The sequence below is a fragment of the Rousettus aegyptiacus genome, unplaced genomic scaffold, assembly GCF_014176215.1.
Source record: "Rousettus aegyptiacus isolate mRouAeg1 unplaced genomic scaffold, mRouAeg1.p scaffold_m13_p_7, whole genome shotgun sequence".
NCBI classification, from domain to species: Eukaryota; Metazoa; Chordata; class Mammalia; order Chiroptera; family Pteropodidae; genus Rousettus; species Rousettus aegyptiacus.
The window spans coordinates 77,403,910-77,428,243 of NW_023416310.1; the positions used below are offsets into that span (position 1 = coordinate 77,403,910).

The 24,334-nt window shown below is 38.1% G+C and overlaps 1 protein-coding gene and 1 non-coding gene across 2 annotated transcripts in view; both read right to left on the bottom strand.

The window, feature by feature from the left end:
* FBLL1 (fibrillarin like 1) overlaps positions 1–24,334 on the bottom strand; it is an 82,083-nt gene that overhangs the window by 51,109 nt on the left and 6,640 nt on the right. The window lies entirely within an intron of this gene.
* LOC118606158 lies at positions 16,619–16,737 on the bottom strand. The gene has a single exon (XR_004952309.1). It is a non-coding gene; the product is annotated as a 5S ribosomal RNA (ribosomal RNA).

The following is a 24,334-nucleotide window of genomic DNA, read 5'->3' on the forward strand; positions in this document are numbered from 1 at the left end:
TTCATGATAGTTATACCCCAAAAGAGTGAAACGATTAACATTTTCCTGCAGTCTAGACTTAGAAACGATTTCCTTCAGTGAACCTTCCTACTACGCTCTCCAGTTACATATTTTAAAATCGGTTATTGGTATATCCTTGGAGTCAAAACCCTTGGTCATCATGCAGAGCTTTAGAAAAGTAAATAATTTTGCACTCTCCAATATTTTATCTATAAACTTAAAATACTTTCCTAGGGAGTAAGGCTCCTTTGAAACTTAATTCATGGTTGTATGTAAGAATTAAAAGTTATTCACTTGTTAACTGGAATTTTTATTTTTAAGAATGACAGTGTTCAGGTATATATAACCTAGGAACAGACAAAAGCAAACGGCATAAACTTTGAACCTGTTAATGCTTCACCTTTGTAGTTGACTTGTGTGTATATTTTGACACTGACAAAGGCACAGAAAGAAACTGCAAGTGTTAAATGATTTTGAATGTGTTTTGAATTTTGGCAAATAAAGGTTTTTAGCTTAATAAATCAGTAGGAATTTTTCGATCCCAAAATGTATTTCGTGTGGCAACAGTGATTTTCACACCATCCTGCCCATGAAGTCTGTGATCAAGCATCAGGTAGAATTGATTTTGGTCATGTAATGTCAGAAGGATTCCTATTTTATCTAACGCCCATTGAAAAGCATCCTAATTACATATCTGTTCAGCAGGCCAGGAAAAATCTGAAGGAATCTCTGGTTTACTGGATCAGTAGAGCTATTCTGTATTGTTCTCTTTAAACATGTTTGTCCAAGCAAACACTTGCCATGAATTTCCCCTCTGTAGCTGCTGTAATTGCTGCGTCCTACCAATGATTTATTTGAAAAGGGGGAAGAAAGTTGATGTGTAACTTTTTACATGAATCTGTTAAAGCAGGAATACTACATTTCATGAATAAACCAAAAGTGAAATGTAATGACAGCATATTTTTTACCTAAAAATATATTAGTATATGGTTCTTACTTTTTTTGAAATTGCAAATGGCCTATTGTTTGTTTCAAGAATGTATTACTTAAGATGACCTTGTTTGCTAGCCACCCAACAAAATTGAGAAAATGTAGTCAGTTTCTTCTGCATCTTAGTAGTTTATCCAAATCTACAGGTGACATAAAAGCAAAGTACCTGTTGAGGGTCGGGCTACGTTAGCTGCCCAAATTATGCTCTCAAGTCATTTTACTTAAAAAAAGTTTCTTTCTTAAGAATGTCCTTAATGTAGAGCTGGATCTGTAACTTGGGTTTCAAATACAAAAATAAGAGAGCTATATCCTGAGAAGAAAATGAGAATTACTCCTTCCTCATAATTGCATTTACTGATTTCAGTAAGTAAAAATTCTGAAATAGAGAAATGTATAGAATCCTTATTGAATCATATTCCAGGTTTCAAATAGGTAAAATATGAATATTTAAGAAACAGAATTTTAGAGTTTTGACAACTTTTACATTAAAAATTGTTAGTACATTTCATCAGGCATTTTGAAGTCTATGTATCTTAAGTATTAAATTATATTTGAGTCTCTCTCATAATAAAAAAAAGATCCCAGAGAACAGAAACAGATATTGAGGAAACTAAGATTCAGAAGTTAATGGCTTTTTTAAAGTCACATAGTCCAGTTAGTGAGAAAAGTACCCGATCCCAAACCCAAACTGTGTGGGCTGCCCTTAGGGACACCTACCTTCAATGGTATTAACAGCTCATTTGATTAACCAGGTGTGCCAGGGAAACCTAATTTGCTCAATGAGCAAAGAAAAGATTTCATTTTAAGGAGGTACTTTCCCTCGGGGTCAAAGTGATTTTTGGCCAATTTTATTACATTAAAATCTTAAGAAAACGTTTTCAAGCCCTAGGTGGTGACCTATTTATCAAAACAGAATTGGTCCAAATTTTTCACATGGTAAATATTTTTTAAATGAAAAGGAATGCCTACCAGATCATGAATTAAAAGGCCCTGGGCCAACTTAACATCTTGTGTTACGGGTTTTTAGAAAAGATGCAAATTATGCTTTAAAGGGAAAAAGGTGAGTTGCACATAGATGTGTCTTACCCATAAGTATTACTGACTGAATGCATAATGGCAGGTAAATGAAGTTTGTGGCTAAATAACTGGTTCCTGGTTTGCGTTTCCAAATACACATATACTTTTCTCTTTTATCCGCAGCTTTCCCGTGGTTTGGCATGGACATTGGGGGAACACTAGTAAAGCTCTCCTATTTTGAGCCTATCGATATCACAGCAGAGGAAGAACAGGAAGAGGTGGAGAGCCTGAAAAGTATCCGGAAATATCTGACTTCCAACGTGGCGTACGGATCCACCGGCATTCGGGACGTGCACCTCGAACTGAAGGATTTAACACTTTTTGGCCGGAGAGGGAACCTGCACTTCATCAGATTTCCAACCCATGACCTGCCTACTTTTATCCAAATGGGAAGAGATAAGAACTTCTCGACATTACACACGGTGCTATGTGCTACAGGAGGTGGTGCTTACAAGTTTGAAAAAGATTTTCGTACAGTAGGTATCTGTTACTCAGAGCCAAAAATCGATAGCCATTCACTTCAGGTTTTCACAGGCTGGGTTTCCATGTGGCATGTTTCTAAGCCTCGGTCCTCCTACTGCTGCAGAGGAAGTATGTATTCAGACTAGCTTTCGATTTGGGACATTTAAACACCTTTATAGGGTAAGGAAAAACTGCCCAGATTTGAGGTAGCCGTTGTTCATAGTATTTGGTAAAACTTGCCAACTTTAGAGATGGCTATGATAAAAGAGACTTCAATGAATTTAGCAATGTACAAGCCAGATGTGAAGGGGGCTTAAATTACTTTCATCATAACTGCTATGTTGGCATGGTTTTTTCCGAGTATTAGCCATATAGTCATCTGTCCCAGGGCCATCTCCTTCCCAAATCCTAACAAGCCAGTGGCTTTTGATGAGTAGTCACCTGATGGAAAGTTCCTGTTACCCTTTTTGCCTGGTTTTATGTGCCTGTCTCAAAAGGGGTCATTTGGATATGGCATTGAGGTACATGCTAGTAGAGTTCTGACAGACTTCTAGTCCTTTTCATTAAAATAAAGATTAAAAAGTTGATATCTGTGGCTAGTGAAATTAATTTTCCTTGAATATATGCATGTACACCATTTAATTTCTCAATTCGCATAAGAAAAGTCTGTTAATAGAACTAAGTGATCACTTACATAGCTCACATAAGTGAGCCCCTTATAATTTAGGGTAGTTTAAAAGTCTAAATTTTTATGAAAATTTTTTCTTTGGTGGAAATACTGATTTGTATTCAGTTTATTAATTTGAACATAAATTTTATGAATTTGAGACCAGTCTGTTTGAACACATTTGTCAAAAGCAATGTCCTTGGAGCCAGCTTTCACCTGGCCATTGAAAATACTGTTATCTAAATACACGGTTCTAATTTTTTTTCAGTATTAATATTTTCTAGTGATGAAATTCTGTAATATTTTGTTGATGCTCAATCATTACGCTATTATTTGAGCATCTAATATGTCAGTTATTGTGCTAGACACTGTGATAGGAAGAAAACAGACTTAGCCCTCAAAGAGTGCAGTATTCGAGACCACACAGATAAGTGAATTACAAATAAGAGTGCAGTGCTTTATAATTAGCACTGTTGCTATGAAAACAGGTGCCACAGAACACAGGGACATGGTACGTGAGTCCTAGCACTTGGTAACATTTCAAGCAATAAGAAGTACAGTTTTTCCTCAGTTTATTTAATGGTTGCATTCCTAGCATTTGAGGATAGATTAAAACTATAAAGAAGATTGTGTGTTTATGCATACAGATACTTTTGTGCTTACATAAGCTCAAATAATTATACAGATTTTCCTACTGCTACCTACGAAATGTCTGTCAAAACAAAGGAAATGCAGGGATGGATCATTCTTTTACACAACTGCCCCCCTCCACCCCATTGCAGATGTGGAGTTCCAGGTCCCTGCTGCTAAATGTTAGTTTTGTCCTCCCCTTGCCCCCATCATTGTGAACTAAAATGTCCCCCACAGATTTCCAGAGTGATTCCAGAGGTAACACCACCATCACTGAGAACCACCGGACTAGCTGAAGTCCCAAAGAGATTTTGACACGAAACAAAATAAATGAAAACATGGTGGTCGTAGATGATGTTGAAAATTATACAGTACAACTGAGTCAGTATTTTGAATGCTATTCTTTGTTCATTTTATAAGACTTATTTTTGATGTTTTTGGTTTTTTTTTTACAGATTGGAAACCTCCACCTGCACAAACTTGATGAACTTGACTGCCTTGTAAAGGGCTTGCTGTACATAGATTCTGTCAGTTTCAATGGACAGGCAGAGTGCTATTATTTTGCTAATGCCTCAGAACCTGAGCGATGCCAAAAGATGCCTTTTAACCTGGACGATCCCTACCCACTGCTGGTGGTGAACATCGGCTCGGGAGTCAGTATTCTAGCCGTCCATTCCAAAGACAACTATAAACGAGTAACTGGGACAAGGTAAGCAACCTTTTTCTTCTTTTTGCAGCATTCATGTTGTTTTATGCATAGAAGTTATGAAATCAATAAATTAATACTAGCTTCATCAGGAAAATAACATGTATCTGTGCAACAGCAAAAAATGTAGGTGTGCAAATATAAGTGTTGCAGATATTGCTTAATAAGATATATGTGTAATGACTCAAATCATTACGTATTTATGTTTGGTTAGCCTTGGTTGGCATTAAAATTTCCATAAAGTTAAGAGTGAATTTTTGCCCGATTCCAGTAACTTTTTTTTTCCCCCCAAAGCATTTTTCTTCTTTCATTTTTCACTTTTTTATAGACGCATTTGAGGCTAAAGCTTGCCACATGCCGAGTGCATAAGGAATATTAGGCGACACCCTAATTATTTCTTACAGGATGAGCTCCTTATGGGATAGTACTAATGTTCCAAATATTCCATAACGTCTTCTGTAGGATCTGAAACATGAATGTGAAATGAGATTTTTAAATTTTTCTTGTGATTCTTATGTGTACTTTAAACTTTGAAGGAGGGCGGAGACTCCTATTTAATTGAAATTTCCTGAGACGAAAAACTTATAAGTTGGAGATTGCGTGCCGTTCTGAGCAGTGCGATGAAATCTCCATGCTGGCCTTTGTGCTGCCTGCGAATCGTCCCCGTGTGCAGTGTCGCCACGCTGTGCACGCGCCCTGCCCACGAGCTGCTTAGGTGACCGTCTCCGTTATCAGACCAGTTTTACGGCATTTTAGTGCGTCTAGTCAGGTAACTCATTTCAGTAGTAATGGTCCCAAAGCACAAGAGTAGCGATGCCGGCAATTCGGATATGCCACGAAGAAGCATTAACGTTCTTCCTTTAACTGAAAAGGCGAACGTTCTTAATAAGAAGAAAAATTGTATGCTGAGATTCCTAAGATCTATGGTGAGAACAAATTTTCTGTGTGAAGAAGAGAAAAAATACATGCTAGTTTTGCTGTCACACCTCAGACTACAAAAGTTACAGGCAGAACACGTGGTAAGTGCTTAGTTAATACAGAAAAGGCATTAATTTGCGGTGGGAGATGTGAACAGAAACGTGTCCTGATTGATGGCAGCGTGTTAGGCCAGAAAGCACTGAGCCTGTGTGGAGACTGCAGCAAGGGACCCCTGAAACGAGGACCAGTCATCTTCTATTAGAACATATCATTATAATAGTTTTATTTCATTACTTGTTATTGTTAGTCTCTTACTGTGCCTAGTTTATAAGTTAAAGTTTATCATAGGTATATGTATACATAGGAAAAAACATATGGTTTGTTACTATCCGCAGTTTCAGGCATTTACTAGAGGTCTTGGGACGGAACCCCCACTGTTGTTATTTAAATCAAAAACCTAAAAGAAATCCAGCCTGTTACCTACATTCCAACAGTGATTCAAGGACAGAAGCTGTTAGACATTTAAGTGAGACTAGGGAGCACAGGTTTTGATTTTAGGAATTAGACATGATTTCGTTTTGTGAGCATGTCCAAAAGAATAATAGAACCAAGTAAATTTTGGTCATTAACATGATGACCAGCGTGACATAAATTTCTTCACTGTATTCAAGTAAATTGGCTTTTCACAAAATCATTTCCTAGAAACCATTTTATGAGTTTTCTCCTTTTAATTCATATGGTACTAATTTTAACACTTTGTCCTTTTTCATGCACACAAAAACATATTTTCAGCAATTGCAAGGTATGAAGTACCAAATGAAGATATTGGAGGATAGAAAGTCCCCTCCTGTCCTCGCCTTGTTTCTACCAAGTAACTTTTCCCTTTGGTTTATTTTTTCAACTGACAAGTTCAGTTTTGTTAAACATTTTTCACCTTTCCTAATTATGTTACTATTTCGGGACTTAGTGTTAGCAATATATTCTTTCTGTGTATTTACTGAATAAATAAATGCTCCTTTGGAGAAATAATACAGTGTGTAAGTACAGCTCATCAAATGTCTTTGTTTTCTTTAGTCTCGGAGGGGGTACCTTTCTGGGCTTATGCAGTTTATTGACTGGCTGTGAAAGTTTTGAAGAGGCTCTTGAAATGGCAGCCAAAGGTGACAGTACCCAAGCTGACAAGCTGGTCCGTGATATTTATGGAGGAGATTATGAAAGATTTGGTCTGCCAGGTTGGGCTGTAGCATCTAGGTAAGTTTAACATTTACATTGTAATTAAAGGTGCTTATTTATGTCCAAAATATATAAGGTACTCATGTAACTTACACATATGCACAAACGATCAGATTGAAAAATAGGCAGAGGACCTGAATGGACATTTCTCTAAAGATGACATGCAGATGGCCAATAGACGTGAAAAAATGTTCAACATCAGTAGTCATCAGGGAAAGGCAAATGCAAACCTCAATGAGGTAGCACGTCACATCTGCCAGAATGGCCATCATCAGTAAATCCACAAACTAGTGGAGGAGAGGGAGCCTTCATACACTGTTGGCGGGATTGCAAATTGGTGCAGCCACTATGAAAAGCAATATGGTGGTTCCTCAAAAAGTTAAAAATGTAGAACTGCCATATGACCTAGCAATCTCATTTCTGAGTATTTATCCAAAGAAATCCAAAACACTAATTCAGAAAGACATCTGCATCCATATGTTCATTGCGGCATTATTTACAATAGCCAAGATAAGGAAGCAAGCTAAGTGTCCCATCAACAGACGACTGGATAAAGTTGTCCATATATACAATGGAACGTTACATGGCCATAAAAAAAGAACGAAACCCTGCCATTTGTGACAACATGGATGGACTTAGAGGGCATGGTGCTCAGTGAAATAAGTCAGAGAGAAAGAAATAAATAGCCTGTGATTTCACTTAGATGTGGAATCTAACAACGAACAAACCAGAAACAAACTCATAGATAACTGAGAGTTGCCAGATGGAAGTGGGTTTAGAGGGATGGATAAAAAAAGGAAGGCGTTGAGATGTACAAATTGCCAGATATAAAAAGTCACAGGGATGTAAAGTACAGCGTTAGGAATGTAGTCAATAATGTGACAACTGTGGTGTCAGACGGATACTAGACTCGCGGGGGTCATCGTGAGTTATATTAAGTGTCCAAGCACTGTGTTATACACCTGAAACCAACCTAGTTTTTAGAAACCGTTCAATATACCAAGAAGTTGTAAGTAGGCTTCCTCTTACCAGTTTAGGCTCTGAAGTTTGAACACTCATGTAGTTTTAAAATTAGATATTAAGCAGCTTTCCTGAGTGTACCCATAGGAAATCATGTTAGTTCTTGGGTATCCTTTCAGTGTTTCTCTCTGTAAATACAAATACATATCCCTATCCTCCCCTTATTTAGAAGGTAACTGTTAATAGATAACATTTACACACCATCAAATGGCATACTATATATACTCTCCGGTGGCAGTATTAGCCTAGTTTGCCTGCCTCCCTTTCTCTTCCCCCTTCCCCTTTCTTCCCTTATGTTCCTCCCTCCCTCCCTCTACCCACCTCCACTCCCTCTCCTCCTCCCTCTACTTCCCCCTCTCTCCCTTCTAATTAGCAGCTTCATGGTACTTCATTGATAGATATCTGAGTTGTTTGCAGTATTTTCCCATGTACAGTTCGGTGGATCAGCGAGTAATCTTGTACATGTGTTAATTTATCTGTAGGATAATTCCCAAAATGTATGAAATGAAATGTGTTTTATCAGATTTGATTTTGTTTTTTCATTTCTCTGCAGTTTTGGGAATATGATTTATAAGGAGAAGCGAGAGTCTGTTAGTAAAGAAGATCTAGCGAGAGCAACTCTAGTTACTATCACCAACAACATTGGTTCTGTGGCACGAATGTGTGCTGTTAATGAGGTAAAAAAGTTAATTATATGAAAAATGTGAATTGGTGTTTTATGTACATATAGCAGGGCTTCTCCATGTTCCCTGAGGAGGCCTATCGGGTGAATACCTCCTAATCCATTCGATTCCAAGGTTCATTAAGTACGTGCGTTATGTACCCAATTGTTATACTACCTTTAAAGAAAGTAGTATACAAATTGGAAATCGGACAAGTAGATATTTGCATTTCACCATTTCAGAAATACAGTCATGTGCCCCTTAAAATTCGTGGTTAGGTGATTTCGTTGTGCGGACATCTTAAGTGCACTTATAGAAACCTGGATGGTCTAGCCTGTTACACACCGAGGCTGTGTGGGGTAGCCTGCTGCTCTAGGCTCCACGCCTGAACGGCATGTTACTGTACAAAACGGCATGAGATTAAATCAACCACAAGAAAAAGTGATGCAACCAATAGACCTGGTAAACAAAATGTGTGAAGCTGCTGCCAGCGAAATACGGCATACTGTTTTACAGCAAACTTTTTTGCATGTAAGTAGAAAGACTACACTCTAAATAATAAAAAGTTAGTACATAAACCAGTAACGTAGTTATTATCGAGTCTTCTGCACTGTACATACTTGCACGTGCTGTAGTTTATATGGACCGGTGGTGCAGCAGGTTTGTTTCTGCCAGTGTCACCACAAGCACGTAATGGGTTGTGCTGGGACCTTGGGATGGCTGTGACGCAGCTGTGACAGCACTAGGCAGTGGACGTTTTCTGGTCCATAATCATACGGGACAGCTATCGTATATGCGGTTCACCATTGACCAAAATATTATGGGCACATGACTGTAAATCCAAATCTCTCGAAGATATAAGAGAAAAAAGTAGGGTTTGCTGTGGCTGTTCCATTAATGATGCATTTGATTAGTGAAGTGCTTGAACATTTTCTCACTGCCCTCGGCTTCTTTACAGTGCTGCCTTGTTGCATATGGATCAAGCAGCATTGTACAGGGCTATGAAGGCATTGAGACTGGTTCTTCACATGAAATTCGAATAATGTATACTTCTGAAAAGCATTTACTGCTAGATTTATCTAATAGTTGGGTTATTTTTATTTGAAGGAGACTGTATATACAATTCTGCCTTCATGTGATAGATACATTTGTCCATTTAACTTTTGGGAATATCAAATACTTTGAATAGGGAATTTTGCTGTTTGAAGGAACCCTTCGTTTGTTTATTCATTCACTTATTCAGTGAGTAAATATTTAAAGACCGCCACGTGCCGAGCATTGTTCTAGGCACCAGGGCATCAGTAAAGGAAACAGTGGTCTCTGACTTTGTGGAGCTTCCACCCATTCCTACAATGTCGTGAAAGTAAGCTGTTTGTGTTAGGTGACAAATGCCATTTTTGAAAAGAGGAAATCGACTAGACAAACAGAATGAAGACTAGACCAGAGAGTGGCAGAGGACGAACTGCCGAGTAATTGGCTGGTTGACGGAGTCTTTATTGAAAATGTGACCTTTGGTCAAAGATTTGAAGGAAGTGAAAGAATCTGACATACATATTTGGGGGAAAAGAGACTCCAACACAGAGAACAGCTGTGCAAAAACCTGAATTATTCTTTTGAATTATTCTGTTTAAATCCAAAATTTTCTCTCTCTAGTTTCTTAATAACCATGCAGTAAGTTGGTTGAGGGAGCTGCTAGCAGGCATTTTAACCTAGGTTTTGGCAGTATTTCACTTTGCGGGGCTCACAGTAATTTGGTACCTTTTTTCCTAGCTCTATAGATCTAGATTTTCACTGGCCAGTTGTCTTAACAATAATTAGGCCCATAGTTTACACTGTCCAAATTTAATGTGAAAAACATGTATACTCAAAGTCAATATATTATCATGAGAGTAGAAATAGGTTTTCTGGAGATGCAAACACCAGTTCCTCTGTGTAAGGTTTCCTACTCCTAGAGATACCTAAGGAACCAGATTACTAAGTGGAATCTTAGAGAGACTTGATGGGTTAGGCTGGGGCAGAGGATGCTGGAAGCCCGTCCCCTGGCCAGTGGTACTCCCCCATTCTGTATAAAGTCCCCGGGCTGCATGTCATTGTTGAGCGCACGCTGCAACTGCAACATGCTGGCCAAGTTACAGCTTTTTTTTAATCCTAAACACATGTAAGATATTCTTCGTTGGTTTATTTCCTTTAGTCTCAATAATGTTTCTCCACATCTCTTTGTTAAACGGATTATTTCTTGGCCATTTACTACAAATCATTTACTACAGTCTTTCCAGAACTTTTTAAAAATAGACTTCATTTTCCGAGCAGTGTTAGATTCACAGCAAAAAGGAGTGGGAGGTACAGAGAGTTCGACCCCACATGCACAGCCCCACCCTGCTGTCTGCACCCGGGACCCCAAGTCCACTGTTCACATCTGGGTTCACTCTGGGTGCACTGCGTGGGTTTTGACAAATGTGTTGTGACGTGTCCATGGCTATTTTTTTTTCAGGGTTGAAGGTATGTACCAGGAATGTAGTAGACACTAATGAAGGGTCGTTGTTTACATTTTTAAGTACAGATTTTGTAAACCCTCTTGTACTGTGAAATCTACTTCATAATTCTCATCTTTGGGTATTTGTGTTTGCTTTTTTTCCTTGTAGAAAATAAACAGAGTTGTCTTTGTCGGAAACTTTTTACGTGTCAACACTCTCTCAATGAAACTTCTGGCATATGCACTGGATTACTGGTCCAAAGGTCAACTGAAAGCATTGTTCCTAGAGCATGAGGTATGACAGGAAAATATTTGTGACTCTTAACAGCATGCTTTTATATGCAGATTCCATATATCGCTTCTCTGTATTTATAAGCAAAGCATGGAACTACAATTTATCTAAATAGTATACTAACTCCCTCACTTCATTTTGATTTGGGGGGCGGGTAGGGTTTACTGTAACCTGGAAAGCACCCCACTAAGATGGGAACTTCACAGTTCTTATCAGGTGTGTGAGCTCCTTAAATACGTACAACAGGGCTGCTGGTGTACGTAGTGGGTGATCTATTTTGTTAAACTGTTTTATTTTTTTTCTTCTCCTCTGAGATAACAAATGTTAAATGTGAACAGTACAAAAATATATAATTTAGCAATGAAAATTCTCCTTAATCTTCCCACCACAACCTCACTTCCACTTCTAGAGGTACGGTTAACATTTTGGAGTTTATACTTCCAGATTTTTTTTTTTTTCATATTTATTCACTACATCTAGTTTAATTCTGATCGAAGCAAGGATCAGTTCACATAATGTTTTAGACTGAGTAAATTTACCTTGAATTATTTCGTTCCTGGTCAGATGGATGTATTGAGCCTAAGGGCACAGGCAGAGGCGTTGCTCTAAGTGTCTGTGTGCCCCTGCCCTCGCTGCACAGGGCAGGGTGGCACGCTCTGGGGCAGCTCCGCCCGGCGTGGGGCACGCTGCGGGGGTGGGTGGCAGGTGCAGCCGCGGGAAGGGGGAGAGGGGCACAGAATCGCAACAGCCCCCACTTTAAAAATAGGTATTTCAAAGGTATACATTTTAAAAACTTGTTACAGTAGCCGACAACACGGAAAGTCATAGATTTCTGACTAGATGTTCTTAAAAAGATGATATAAACATGTCTCCTTAACAGTGCTTAATTCTGTGTGCTAATTTAAAAGCTACATTAATTATTTTTAAATTATACAGGGATATTTTGGAGCAGTTGGTGCGCTTCTTGGGCTGCCAAATTTCAGCTAAAGCATCAGGTTTCTCTTCGCTAATAAACATCATCCAAGAGGAACCGAAAACCAACCAGAGGCATTATTATTGGATTATTTGTCACTGGGAAACCAAAGGACGAAAAGAGTAGCCCTATTCCTGTCGATTTTTAAATGTCAAAGTGGTAAGCTGCTGAACGTTGCCATAGAGAAAGGGAGGACTGGGTACCAGGTGAAGTATTTCCAACTGGAATGCTTTCCCTCCTGTACATAGCCAGTGTTAAACCCTGAAATGCAATACAGCCTCTGATGATTGAGCTTTCTCTCAATGTATTTTATGTAGCCAACATTGCAGTACTGTACGCTCAGACACAAATCTGAAAAATCTCAGAAGTGTTTAGGTCTTGAAAATAATTGATTCTGAATACTTGTTACAAATCTGTTCTACATGTGCTTTGGTTACTAGAAAGCAGACAGTAACAATCCCTGTACCAGAATTAATTGAAATGGCAATCAAAGATGGTCATTATGGGATTTTAGAAATGTTAGGCAATATTATTCATTATGTAGTTTTCTTAATATACGCCCCAAAAAAGCACATTGACATGATCTTTCTCCAGAAGTACAACTTTTTTCAAATGCCATAGTTGAAATACTGTTGTTAAATATTAGCCTGAATTTTAAATGAATCCTAGAAAATGCACACATTTGGTGACATTGTACTTTCTATATTTTATTAATCCACTTAAAAGTGTTGACTTTTTAAATTGGGAACGCAGTTACTTCTTTGAGAGTCCCCGCGGTGAGCCGCCTGGGCTGCCTGGATGGCCCCGTGCATGCTCGCCGCCCCGCCCCCGTCACAGGCTGACTCAGGCTGATGCGGTCGCTTCTGTCAAATTAGATCCAAGCGATCAGTGCTAAAGATTGACTTCTATCATGAACAGCAACAAAGTCACATTTATTCCAAATGGATGTTATAGAAATTCAAATGATGAGTTGTTTTGAAACTGTAGGATTCTGAGACAGTACTGCAGAATTATAAAAGGATCAGTGTTTTGTACATTCTGGTGATAAAAGAATTATAGTTCCAAAATTTGTAAATCCCTTGGAATTGGTTCTGTATTTGGAATCATTTTTTATAATATTATAAATTCAGATTTTACTTTGGCAGTGACATTTTGGAGGTCCAAAAGTCCAGTGAAGTTGTTTGAGATTCTTAAGAGTTTATGAAGTGGAGAGACTTGAGGAAATTATTTGTCTCCTTAAACTACCAGGAAATCTGGATGTGCTTTAAAGAGCTTAAAACTTGTTTGCATTACAGGAAGAAGTATTACTATGTGTTTTTATGGGATACATAGTAATACTTGTACTCCATAGAGAACAGTTGCCAGAATATCAACAGGTGCTTGTTAAAGACGTTTCTCCTTGTAGTCTCCAATTTTGTGCTCAAATACTTAAAATTCAGTTTTCTTTATTTAAAGACATTAACATGAACAGGAGTGAATATGTAGAGGGGAAAGTATATTAAAGTAATTTTTTAGAATTCAGAATATTTGGTCCTCGAATTCATGTCAGTTGGTAGTCACTTTGAAAACCTACAATGACTATACGTGTCTTAATGTTGCTATTATAGTGACTAGATACATCAGCCAAAAGCCGCCTGTTCAATTTATTTAAAAAGTTTATGATTTAGGCATCTGTACAAAATTTTTATTTTTAAATGACAGTAATTTCAGTTTACATTCCTATGACAGACTGTACGTTAGCAGCTATGGGTTTGAGGCATTCTTTAAGAAAGAAATGGAACGATCAAAGTTTATATAAGCTAATTCGATCAATACTGTAGTTAATTTGGGACTGTGATTGATACTTTTTGTCCTTCGAAACTGCAGTTACTGTTAAAACGCACGTTAAGGGGAGCGCTATCTCACCACCTTGGCGCTTACCTCTTCTCATGTATGATCTGAAACTGCTGAAGTAATACGATTAAGATGAAGGCTCCCAAGTCTAGTTTTCGATTATGATCTTAAATTCCTTGTAAGCAACAGTGGTCAATAGGTTTAGTTCTACTCTAGGTTGACGTAGTGCCGCAAAGTCCTATGTTCTTGCGTAGTGCTAATAGAACTAAAACGTGAGCCACACGTCATTTTACATTCTTCTAGCAGGCACATTTAAAAAGTAAAAGATAAGTAGGTGAAACACATTATGTATTTGTTTAATACAGTCTGTCCTATGCCATTTCTATCTGTAATCAATACTAAAAGTCGCTGAGGAGATATTTTACAGTTTGGTTGCTTGATTTAGTCTCCAAAAGCAGTTTGTATTTTACACTTACAGCGCATCTCAATTCAGACCAACCACATTTCAAGTCCTCAGTAGCTGCATTTGGATAGTGGCTACTATATTAGTGCAATTTTAGAACTAGCTCTTAAAAAGGAACACTGTCATGTCCATTAAAATGTCATGAATATGGGCTTTTAAAAGAATGTTTGAGGGGAACCTTATTTTTTTAAATAGAGAAAGGGAGATAAGAATTAGCACAGTTTGAGCTAATTTGTTTTACACAGACGAGCTGTATTTCTGACTGTTGCAAAAATAGTTTATATTGCATTCTGCCATCTCATCATAGTATGTATCGTTTTTTCTAATGATACTGATAAAATTGCCCAAGACATTCTTAAAATCTCCAAAATGCGTATTTCCTTCACTGAAGCAAATTTGATGAATCTAGTGACTTAGCTTTTCCCCCACCTTATCTAATTTAACTTTGAGAAGCCAATTGCAAAGGATTAAAGAGGCCCTATTAATTCTTCATCAAATTGTGTACACACAAGAGAATGTTCTTTATAACTTTTGGATTTAACTTTCATTCTTAAAAATTCTGATACAATTTTCAATGCAGGGAGCACTATCAGTTTATTTTGGGACTTGATAAAAAACACAAGGTCAAGAACTTTACACCACCACCGTCACCCAAAAAAGATTGCCTTTTGTAACCAGAGACTTTTAGAACTAATGGCTTTTAGCTCTGCATCCTGACCTCTCCAAAGACAAAATATTAGTAACTCAGCCACCTATCGACACAGGTGATTCCTTGGCTCGGCTGCTCTAATTTAAACAAAGGTGGACTCTGAGTTTGGGCGAAGTCAGTGCCATTGCCAATAATATACATGGTAATTGACAGTCCTTCCTGTGGTTCAGAGTATTTGCCAAATGTTGGACTGTAAAGATTCCTGAGGTTTTGCCTTTGCGTGATTGCGTATTGGAAGTCCTGGTTCCTGAAAGTTTCGGTTGTGCAGGCACAGGGTGCAGCAGACGGGGAGCCACTGCCCTCCTGTCCAGCAGTCCCCGTGCCTCGTGAGAGCAGGCTGTCACGCCTCGCCTGGAGTTCCAAGGTTGCATTCTTGGGCGGAAAGCTTAGCAAGGCGAGAGCTTCCAAATGTCTTTTGTAACCACTTATACACAAAATTTTTCATACCTTGTTCAGTGTGTCATTTTTTTTTTCTGGTTGAACATTAGTGCTTTTCAATCTATTGCATTTGAGAATATAGTTTAGAAATTCTCCATTCGAGCCATGTAAAAACTGAAAGAATAATAGCCAGAAAAATGTGGGTACATTCTTTTGCATTTAGCTTACTGTTTTGTGATATGTATGAACAAAATTCTAGAAATATGTTGCCTTTTTATAATAATACTCTTTGACCTGTTTAAGATAATTTGCCATGAAATGTCTATGATGTCCTATTTTCTCAGTAAGTTTATTTTACTGTGTTTTTATTCTAGTATTGAAGGAATTCAGCCAATTTTTTTTCCTATCTTCAGATAATCTTTTAAAGTATTATAGTAGCCTATTAAAAAAATTGTGGCATGAAAAGTCATCAGTTTTTCATCCATATTTAAATTTCAGGTATGGAAATATTGAGTAATTTCTACTTCCAAAAAGTTCACATCATCTTAAAGCAGTCTCTACTCTTTGCTGCGTTATCTGGCTCATATGGTCAGTGGCCATAAGATCCTGATTTCATGTTGTATTAGAAATAGCGCTGGTCACTGGTCTAACTTCTTTGAATGTGACCTTATTTGTAAAATTAGGACATTGACTTGTTACAGTAGTCATCAGTTATCATCAGGATCTTGAGAAGGACACTTATTTGCTTCTTCCATGGCAACATTTGGAATGATGAGAACAGTTTGTTCAGAAACTGGCACCATGTTTTGGAATTTATTTTATTTGTATGTTGATAGGTACTAGATTTTGAATTCTCACCAAACCAGTAGAATTCTATATAATGTTAACATTCTCTCATAATATTAATTTATTGCCTGCAATATACTGCCTGCAAGTAGATAAACCTTAAAGTACTATGGAGGGTTTTATAAAGTATGTGTACTTCAATCTAAAGATATCTGGAATTTTTATTGTGTTAACTTCAAAATTACATGAGCATCATATGTATAAAACATTTCCATTGTACAGAGAAACATCCCACTAAATCCATAGATGTTTGAATATTAGATACACTGGGGATTTTTTTTTTTAATGCCTACAGCACCTGGCCTTTCTAGGTGGTCTCCCATCCAAGTACTCACCAGGCCCAACCCTGCTTAACTTCCGAGATCAGATGAGATCAGGTGCATTCTGGGTGGCATGGCTGTATACTACTGGGGATTTTTTTTTATTGGCCCTTTTAAGCTGTTTATTTCTGAACATTGTGAGTGGAGACAGATGTGGCATAAACCCCTCCTGGAATTATTTATTGCTTTTGTCAAACAATTCATTGTGAAATTTATAAAATACAATTTGAATTACCTACAAATAAGTTGAAATATTATGGATTATAGTCAATCTACTTCAAATATAATGAGTACCTAAAATAATTTTGTCCTTAGGATTGTCTGAGAATAATCAGATTGGACATGTGTCTGACAGTCCCAGCATACTGTTTAAAATAAATGTAGCAGTGAGTTGATGCTGGGACTTTAGGTGCCACAGTTAGTGCTGAATGTGTAAGAGGATATCCGTTTTTTTTTCCCTTTAAGAAAGAAATCAAAATCTTTACATTCTGGCTCATTCCATAGCCAAAGATTACTTTTCATTTAGGTTTTCAGTCTTTTTGTCCCAGCTGCCGCTAATTTTGCGTTTAAAAGAATAAGGAATGTATTTTTCAAAGGAGTGAATGAAGTTAAAACTCAAACTTTTCAATTGTATAAATATGCAACTAAATTTCAATGCTAAGATAGTGCTTTTTTTTTCGTATATTGCAGTACTTCACATAGTTCTAGTAGTTTTCAAAGGAAACATATCAGCTTTTAACATAATTTGTAAAGTATACATAAATAATGCAAGTAGTTTGAGGTTATTTGAGCCTTATATCATATCTCTGAATCATGGATAGTACACCTGCACGGTCTATACTTGTTGCAGATATCAAGCCATTTTGAAGTTTGCCACTTTGTTCTGAGGTATTCTTGTTAGTTTACAGCATTTAGAAACAGAAAATAACTTTATAGGACTGACATCAATATCTAGTCTCCTTTCCCAAATATAATTAATGGATTTAGGATGTAAATCATGTTAAGATGGTTTTATCATTTTTTTAGGTACATTGTTTTCACTCTTTATTTGAACTACGGTGAAACTTTGACTTTTTAACTGAAGTTGAATGGCATTTGTCTTAATTCTGCCCAATTATTGACCAAATCATACATAGATCTTTGTGTTAATTTTACTTATATAAGCCATTTTCATTTAAGTTGCCTTATTCTATCTATTGCATTGTTCTTGTCAAGTCTGAGCTCTGTCATGTTGGAATTTTTCTAACACTGAATCTGTGATGTAAAAATGTATGATGTGCTACAAATTTTATTCATAATAAACTAAGTTATAGCCTTTTGTAACCTATAAAATGTTTCTTGTAAATTGTCTAATTTATTTTTTCATTTATGTACAGTTTCTTATGTAAATTTAAAAAATATTGTGGCCTGTCCTGCCAACATTACTGTACTCTCCCCCTTGATGCTTATTTGCATGAAAGCAACTTGGGTTTTGCTGGTTTGTATTGTATGGCCATTAAGCCAACTTCAGTACTCTTTGCCTTCTTTTCGGTAGTTTAACCTTTTCTAGGTTTGTTCTATTCTAAAATGTTAAAATCATGCTTTTTATTTCCTACTTAACAAATAAATTCTCTAAGTTGTTTACTCTGTGTATCTTTTTATTTTATGTATTTATTCTCCTCCCACATTTCCACTCTGATTAAAGTTTAACTGAAATTAGTTACAGGAGAATGTAAATTCCAAGAAAAAGGACTTTGTAAACCCTTGTTTGCCTCTGCATCGCCTGTGCTTGGCACAGAGAAGGCATCCAATAAATACCTGGGTGAATTAATTGTGGAGAGAGCACAGTCTCTCTGGTCTATGTCAGATAGAAGTCGTTTTTACCACCTTCCTCTACACATTAGGAAGCACAAATGTTACTTCTTAATACGTGAGGAATTACATGGGAAAGTTGACTCTGTGCGTTCCACTTGTATAACTGCCTAGACATCATGCACACGGGGAATGGTTGAAAACGTGACGATGACCGTGCGCAGTACATATCCTTTCTGTTTGAAAACAAATCCAGTCAGCAGGAACTGAGAGGAAAGAAGTGGGAGACGGTGACAAGGGAGCCCACGATGAGTCTGGTGTGGAAACACTAGATCGAGGTGTCGTGAGCTCTCCAAGTGCATTGGAGCAAAAGCAGCCCAGCGCCACATGCGAGTGCATCTAAGAGCTTCATTCAAAATAAACTTAATCCAGGAAGGAAAAGCGCTTTGTACTGGATTCTATACGCAGAGCTATATAAATTTTTGAAAGCAAGATGTCTCTTCTGTTCACATGTAAACTGCATATTGAGCAAACATTGTTAATATTTCAGGCCCTAAAGTCTTACTGATCACTTCCTATGCTAAAAGCTTTATAGATTCCTATTTTAAGATACTCCTTTGCTTCCGGGTTTGGGGGATGTTTTTATTTTTTTCTTCAAATAAACTTGGAAAGTCTGATGGAGGAGGTAAGGGGATCTTACCTCCTCTGTTACATAAAAACTGAAACTTTTTAATGTTGCTTTTCTCAGAGGTATATAGTATACCCCGAGAACTGCAGTTGACTAGACATTTTGGTAAATAAGTCCATATTTCCAGCCAAGGCTCTCTAAACAGAAACTTCAGTGTCTAGAAACAGTGACAAAGATTACCAAAGCCATGAAGGTGTGTTTTGGGGGAGTGAAGAACCCAATTTGCTCATTTTTCTCTAGCAAGAGTCTGGAGTCAGCTACTCTTGATTTCTTCCCCCCAAACCCACCCTCTAAAAAAAAATAAATAAATGAATACTTTTCATATTAAACATGCCTTTCAGAAAATTTGAGGCCCTGAACTTGGAAAAGTGAACATATATTACGTAGGGGGGTGTTTTCATGTTGTAACAGTTTGAATAAAAAACCCTGATACCTCGTGGTTTCAGGTATCTTAGAACAGCTCCTCCAGTTTTCAGGAAACTATTTAATACTTCAAAAAATTCTGTGAATTTGGAACTACTCTGACTTTTGTTTACTTTCTTTTGGGACCTGTTTACATTCGACTTTATTGAGGCCTGGTTTAAGTACAATAACATAAATAAGTCTGATAAATTTATACACCCATCTAATCACCACTCCCAAGATATTTCCATCATTCCAAAAAGTTCCCTTGGCCTCCATCCTAGTTAAATGCATCCCATCCCCATCCCCTGCCAGCCACTGATCTGCTGTCTCTAGATTCAATTTCTCTCTTCTAGAGTTTTCATGTAAGTGAGCTCATATAGTATGCACCCTTTTTTTTTTATCATCTCCCAGTCCTCCATCCCTCCCCAGCTTTAGGCTTTTCTAGAACTATGTGCTTTCTATTAGACTTACTATAGTATATATTCTAGTGTCTTAAGTGCTTTTTCTCATGTTTTTTGAGGTTAAAGCATGTTGTATTTATCAGTAGTTCATTCCTTTTCACTGCTGAATAATATTCCACTGGATGGATATGCTGCCATTTGTTTATCTATTCGCTTGTACATTGACATGCTGCAAGTCTCTGGACATATGTTTTCTTTGGAGTATAAAGTGGAATTGCCGGGTTGTATGATAAGTGAAAAACTTCCAAAGAGATTACATTTCACATTCCAACCAGCAGTGTAAGAGTTAAACTTGCTCTGCACCTTTTTCAACACTTAATGTTATCAGTCTTTTTAATTTTAGCCATTCTGTGTATGTGGTGGTATCTATCTGGTTTCAATCGGCATTTCCTTGATTACTGATGACAAGCATCTTTTCAGATGCTTATTGGTCTTTCGTATATCTTGCAAAGATTTCTAACCATTTTTAATTGAATTGCCTAATTATTGAATTGTTAAAGTTTTTTATTGTCAGAAGTCCTTTGTTGGATATATGTTTGGATATTTTCTCAGTTTATGGCTTGTCTTTTCTTATTTTTAAGAACAGAAATTTTTATTTTGTTGAAGCCTGTCTCTTTTTTTCTCCTTTATGGTTTATACTTTTTGTGCCCTAAAAAATCTTTGACTACCCAAGATCATTAATATTTTATCCTGTTTTGGTCTAGGCATTTTATAGTTTTAGTTTATATTTAGGTCTATGAATCCATGAGGTAAGGGTAAAGGGTTGGTTGGTTTGTTTAATGTGGACATCCAGTTGTTTCAGCAACCAGTGCTGAAACAACTCACTCTGCTGTGTGGGTCCAGGGACTGGGAGGAGACAGGGATTAGCAAGGGTCGGGAGGAAGCTTGTGGGGGTGATGGCTATGTCCATATCTTAACCGGCGATAGGTTCACGGGTATATACCTATGTCAAAACTCAAATGGTTTATTTTAAATAAGTGCAGTTTATTGTGTATCAGTTATACCTAAATAAAGTTTTTTTAAAAAAAAAAAAGATACAAAATAACCACTCACACTGTGTCATCACAGCCAATTCCTTCTCTTGATCTGAATTATGAAGTTGATAATTCGACCAATTCTGAACAAGTAAAACTAAATTATTGACATTGTTTTTCTTGGGTCCCTTTTCATAATGCTACTTTAGTCTGAAACCTTCCCAATTCTGTGAAGAAAGGAAGACCATCTTGAATCAAAGAGACTCTTATCTCAATAAGGCTGGAAAACAAAACAAAACTCTTAGCCTAGGAGGAAATTTCAGATCAGAGATGCCCTAGGATCTTTTCATAGACCACCAGGCCAGTGGCTACTCACGTGATGGAAGAGAGAATCAAAGAGTTCGAAGGAATCACAGACTGCTGATTCAAACTCAGGATTTTACAGGGAGAAACAGAGCTCAGAGAAGTCAAGTTGTCCTCGGTCACAGAGCAAGGTTTCAGCAGAACCAAAGCTCACTCCTCACTATCACCCATTCCAGTGCTTAAAAACCGAAAACCCTCTCACTATTGGGCAAGTAACATATAGCACCAGAATGTTATTAAAATAAATAAAAAATGATTAGGTTATAATATCCAAGCAAGAAAGGACAATCAATATAGAAAAAACAGAACTACAAGTTACATGAAAAAAAAAATAATAGAAAAACATTAGTATCTCCATATTCTGGTGTCTAAATGCTTTTCCTCATAATGGATTCAACTTGCCAATTAAAGGTGATTGGCTTTAAAAGAAAAAAAAAAAAGCTATATTCTTTTAATAATACATGTTAACAAAAGTAAAAGGACCTGGACAATTTGAAATCGAAGGGGTAAAAAGAGATCGGGCAAACAGCAAAAGAAACCCTATGTACCTCATACGAAGATGAGCGAAATAATCCTGAACACAAAAGCCATTATCAGAAAAAATGTCATTACCAAATGCCATATGATTCCACTTACATGTGGAATCTAAAGAATAAACAAAATAAACTCACAGATACCGAGAACATTTTGAGGGTTACCAGATGGGAAGGGATTGTGGGGAGTGAACAATGGAAAAGGTATTAGGAAGTACAAATTGGTAGTCACAAAATAGTCATGCGGATGTACAGCATAAGGAACATAGTCGATAATACTGTAATACCTGTACAGTGTCAGATGGGTACTGGACTTATCAGGGTGATCGCTTAGTGAGGTATATAAATGTCTAATCACTACGTTGTACACCTGAAACAAATATAATAATGTATGCCAACTATAACTGAAAAATAAAAAGTATAAAAAGAAATAGGGTCATTACATAATCACAAAAAGTTCAATTAACCAAAAAAAAAAAAAAAAGTCAAAGTATATACGCAAGTAATAAAATAGCCAGGAAATACAGTTAACATTGATGAAGTTTCAAGGCATGGAAGTCCCATTGCAGTGGGAGATCTCAGCGCCTCTCTCAATCATTGATCGCTCAAGCAAACAAACGAACAAAAACGACAGAATATAAGTTTGAACACCACAGTCAAGCTTGACCTAATGGACATCCACTGACTTTGGCATCCAGCAATGAGAGCACACATTCTTCTCAAGCACACGTGGGGCATTTACAAAAGTTGATCATGCGCAAGACCACAGAGTAAGCCTCAGTACATTTTTAAAAAAGACTCCATTCTCTATGCACATCGCAATTAAGTTACATGACAATAAGAAGGTAAAAATCTACATATTTCCTGATGTTTTGAGAAGCAGTGCAGAGCAGTGGTTAAAAGCAAGTATTCTGAAAAGCAAATCACGTTGTGCGCCTAAAACTAATATGTTGTTTGTCAATTATGCCTTGATTTAAAAATATATATAATTTTTTAAAGCAGGGTTCCCATTCTGCTCTGACTTAAAGGCATACGTTCAGGTAAACTTAACTTCTGTGTGCCTCGCCACATGCGGAATAAGGCTGATAACGGACCCTCCTGCGGTCACCTGTCACTGTAATGCTCAGCAGAGGTCAAAATTCCCTCTCAGATACATAAGGGGAGCTCACCTCCTGGCTCCCTTGTGGTCATGCAGGTTCACAGGCCTAGTCTGGCCAACGAGTAAGCCGTGACTGGACATGATGAGTGCCGCTTCTCGGCCGGCACACTCAGTCACCCGTTTGAGATGTTCCAGGCCATCTCTGCCCACTGCTACCACAGCCAGCAGCATTCGAGGTGGTGGCTGCTCTGATAGCTCCGATCCCTAAGTGACTAAAACTAACGGAGGCCCCTCTCAGGTACTGTAGTGTGAGGGAGAAAACAAACTCTTCGTTTGGGCAGAGTTTGGGGCTTAGTTAGCACAGCGTTATCCCATCTGACACGCCAATCCCAACCGCCATGGAAGGTGGTACCAGAAACGGAGTGCTGCTGAAGAACCAAGACCTGAAATCCGTGGCGGTGGGGAGGGGCAGCGGGTGGCAAAGGGCCCTCCGTCAAAGCACGGAGGATGGTGGCGCAGGCCATGGAGAACAGAAACTTTGGTCACCTGAAAGAAGGTGGGTGATGTGCCAGTGAACTTGTGGTCTGAGGAAAACGGAGTGTTAGAAGCATGTATTGGTGGCTTGGTTTCCATGTAATAATTTACTCCAAGACACAGGTGGATTCAGAAGAGACCTGGCCAGTTTGTGAGCAGAAATGAAGGCAAGAGGGACAAAGAATTAAGCAATGGAGTGACTATAACGATGGACCGTGAAATCTTAGCCAGGCGGGGAGGGAGGCGGGGACATGGGCAGAGCGCTGAGGCAGCGTGAAGAGAGGGATGGTGCACCGAGGGGTCGGGAGTCCTCGTGGCCTTGGACCTGGGGTTCCTAAAGGCAGGGAGGTGGACAAATAAGTGGGGAAGACAGAGGTGGGAGAAGATTAAAAGCACACAGAAAGGTGAGAAACACAATGCCCTCCATAAAAACCACCTCCGGTTTCTTCCTCAGAAATTATTAGTAAGAGGCACAATGGCTGCTACTGCACACAGCCGGAACTCCTGAGCGATGCTTCCAGACACCAGAGTCCTCTAGGCAGAGGCTCGGCTGGAGGCACTGGGCAGAGACGTGCCCGGAGGACAGTGGACCTGGAGCCACAGGCAATGTGGGGCTTGGTGGCCACCATGGAGCAGAAATGACAAACACGAGAAATAAAAGAAAAATAAGAAGTCAAGAGTTTGGAATTGTTTTTGCTTAAGTATTGGGAACCTTACCTAGAGTCTGGATGAGGAGATGAACACTGTGGAACCCAGCTCATGGCTGGAAACTGACGTGCAATCTTTCAGGCCCGATCAGAGGTGATGGCAAAGGCTTTACGTGGCACACCTCGT